The sequence below is a fragment of the Lithobates pipiens genome, unplaced genomic scaffold (genome assembly GCF_037356315.1).
Source record: "Lithobates pipiens isolate NorthernLeopardFrog02 unplaced genomic scaffold, aLitPip1_a1.2 Scaffold_25, whole genome shotgun sequence".
Taxonomy (NCBI): Eukaryota; Metazoa; Chordata; class Amphibia; order Anura; family Ranidae; genus Lithobates; species Lithobates pipiens.
The window spans coordinates 3,764,281-3,768,111 of NW_027507787.1; the positions used below are offsets into that span (position 1 = coordinate 3,764,281).

Sequence of the window (3,831 nt, forward strand, 5' to 3'; positions counted from 1 at the left end):
CATCAATTACAATTAAATAATCTATACAGCAAAGCCTTTCTAAAAACATTTCATTCTGAAACAAATCTAAAACATAAGCTGTTTATTCATTGTTTAAGCCTTTGCCTAGAGTCATGCAAATCACTCATTTAGGTCAAAATGGTCAACTGTCCCAAAATACCAGTTTATAGATAACATACAGCCAAAAATTGAGCTATTGACTCAGATTCCTCAAGATATAAAGAAACTTGCTTTACGGCTGCTGAGCCATCAGCGTAAGTCAGCATGGGCGCCTACAAGTACATGCAAGAGCTATAGAGGAAGAACTAGTTGGATGTTATGCAATTTCTCCGGTGTGTCCCCTGCTGGTAGTATCGCTAACTGTTTTCTCTCCATCACAACACGTCCCAATCACCCAGACAAAACTCACAGACTAGACTACAAGGCCAAGCAAGGGTATTTCATCTGCTGTGTCAGAGTTTGCCATGATTGTTCTAAGCTCCCCGTTCCCAAGAGTGTGACCTATGGCAAACCAGTGCACCATGGTGTTAACAAGATCAAGTTTGCTCAAAGCCTGCAGTCTTTTGCTGAGGAGCGTGCTGGCTGTCACTGGGGAGGACTGAGAGTTCTTGACTCCTACTGGGTGGATGAAGGCTCCACCATTAAGTTCTTTGAGATCATCCTCATTGACTCTTTCCACAAAGCCAGCAGACACAATTCAGACACCTAATGGATAACAAAAGATGTGCACAAACACAGGGAGATGCATGAGTTGACACCTGCTGGCAGGAAGAGTTGTGGTCTTGGCAAAGGTTGCAAGTTCCATCTTATCATTGGTGGCTCTTGTCGTGCTGCCTAGAGAAGCTGCAACACTCTTCAGCTCCACTGTTACTGCTAACTGGGATTGTACTTTGATATTATAATAAAGTTGTTTTTGGACAAAAGAAAAAGATACAAAGAAACTGTACTAAATAGTACTTTATACACAGTATAATTTGTATGTAAAACATACTTGCAAAAAGGAAACTGCCTATACTTACCTTTCAGGCTGTCTGCTTTTTGAAAACAGTTGCTGATTTACTGTTCATGGTCCTCTGCAGATTGATTGCTCCATTATCAGCACTATAAAAAGTGGTAGGGCTGCCCAAAACACTTTAATTGAAAGGCTGATTGCTGACTAAAAAAAGATGCCAAGAGGCTTGGTTTAACCACTTGAAGCAGTTTATAAGCAGCTTTATGGACATCGGGTGGTTAAATGTACATAGAAGCCTTTTCTTCAGATAATCATCTGGAATCTCTTCAGCTAGTGAATGGACAAGTAATGCTTTTCTAAATTTCTAGTTGTAATGTGGGTACTCAAGATCACCAACGATCTGCTTGTAAAAGTGAGAGTCTTTATTGAGCTTGCACAACAGTCAAACAAAAAGAGCTTCCTTCAGCAAAAATAAAGAAACAGCTCATACTCCTGTTATAATGAAGTACTAGCCCCATAGAAGCCACTGGTTAGAATGGGTCCTCTGTTTCTTTCCTCAACCTCCTGAAAAACTTCAGCCCCTTTGACACACTAGGTTGAATACACAGAGCTTACAATATCATAGAAAAAGCAAGTCTTAGGTCTCTTTTAGATGAACCGATCCTCCATAGACTTCTATGGAGTGTTGGATATCAGCGGCGACACGTCCGCTGACATCCGACCCGCTCCGCTCCGAAAAATACTTTTCCATCCATCTGCGGATTGGGTGACGACGGACTCTGCGGTCCGTCTTCATCCCCTCTCCCATAGGGGAGAGTGGCGCTCTAACAGGTCCATCCCTGCACAGTGTGCAGAGATGGACCTGTCAGCTTCCTGCTCAGTGGGGATCGACGGTAGGGGGGAGCGATGTCAGTAGTTTTATATTTTATATATTTTTTTACAATTTTATTTTGTATATATTTTTTTACAATTTTATTTTTTAATATTTATTGCATTTTTTTTAATCAGCCTTGTTGGTGAGCTTTGGTGAGAAAAACAGACCCCTGACATTTCCCCTTTGAGACAGAAAAAAGTAATGAGAACAGAGATTCCCCAGTCCCTTTCTCAGCAGCCTCAGCATTGCAAATGAATGAACAAGAGAAAGAGGCTCCTGTCCATTCATAAACTGAAGCAGTGTAAACACAGGTTACTCTGTTCAGTTATCACAGGACACAAGAGCGATTGATAGAGATCACTCACTGCGTCCAATTCAGAAAAGGAAGGTGCCGGTAAATTACATATTTACTGACCCCTTCCTAGCATTTCCATCCTGACATTAGCCCAGCAGCTGGCGGGAGAGGAGGGATCCAGCTGCGGGGGGACAATGGGGGTGGAGGAGGAGCACACAGGGGGCTTGGAGGAGGAGGACAGGAGGCCAGAGGAGGGCATGAGGGCCAGAGAAGCGGCCGAAGGAGCATACAGGGGTGGACAAGGAGGAGAACGCGGAGGAGGGCCAGAGGAGGAGGACACAGGGAATAGCTGGTAATGATCAGTGTGGTGGGAGGGACAGCTGTGAGCACCAATTTCCCTGTATGGCTTTTCATCAGCTGACAGCCGCATAAAGGAGAGGAGAAGAAGCTGCTCTCAACTGCTTCATTAATAGTTATAAAGGGAGATCGGTGCTTGCAGCTGTCCCTCCCGCTCTCCAGCTGTAGTAAATAAACCCCTTTTGGGGTGGATTTACTAAAACTGGTGCAATCAGAATTTGGTGCAGCCGTGCATGGTAGCCAATCAGCTTCTAACCTTAGCTTATTGGTTTCTATGCAGAAATGATCCTGATTTCGCACTCTCCAGCTTTAGTAAATAAACCCCTTTGTGAAAGATCAGCGTAAATAGTAACAAGTTCACTGGAGTGCAGCAATAGACAGTAACGTAGCTTGATTAACTGTGCTCACCTGTACCTGGATCTGAGAGACACCAACACACCTGGAAACAGTTAATTGGCTTTTTTAAATAAAAAAGAAAGAAAGAAAGAAAAAAGCCCTGAAAAGGAAAAGGTTTGTGAGACAGTTGTATAACAGCAACACAGATACAGGATAATGCATCACACAGATTTCAACGTTCATTACTGATCATGCCACACAGCTGCCTGTGAAATAACTAATAGTGAACACACTAGGCCAGCGTAAGGGAACAACTCTGACATTGTAATATAATACAAGGGAAATTATAAAAGCACAGATGCAACACAGTCTTTAAGTATTTAGCCCTGGACGGCACATGGACTCTTATAAGCAGAAGCTCTTCACCTTGTACACACGGTCAGACATTCCGATGGAAAATGTCCGATCGGACCGTGTTGTTGGATAATCCGACCATGTGTGGGCTCCATCGGACTGTTTCCGTCGGAATAGCCGACCGAAAAAGTTTTAGAGCCGGGCTATAAAATTTTCCGACAACATGATCCGATCGGATGTTTGTAGAGAATTCCGATTGGACAAAGTGCCACGCATGCTCAGATCAAATTCCTAGACCAAAGCTATTGGCTACTAGCCTGAACATAGTCCCGTCGTAACTAAATAACGTCATCACGTTATGAACGATCAGATTTTCCGACAACTTGGTCCGGCTGTGTGTTTCCGACAGATTTTGTTGTCGGAATGTCCGACCGTGTGTACAAGGGCTTATAGTCTTCAGCACAGCCACGTGGTCTTCTCACTCTGTATACCATCTTCCAGCTGCACGCACTCCTTTACTTTATCCAGTCCTGAGCTTTCTCCTTGGGTTAACTGCACCACTGCTCCAGCCCCCTAAAAGCATCTCCAGACACCCCTTCTCAGGCCCTGTACTTGGGCTCACTGTAACTCTAGACACAAACACCTGCTCATACTGCGGGTCCC

The 3,831-nt window shown here is 44.0% G+C and overlaps 1 pseudogene; it reads left to right on the plus strand.

The window, feature by feature from the left end:
- Positions 1-264: 264 nt before the first annotated feature.
- On the plus strand, positions 265-838 carry LOC143930035 (large ribosomal subunit protein eL15 pseudogene; annotated as a pseudogene).
- The last annotated feature ends 2,993 nt before the right edge of the window (positions 839-3,831 follow it).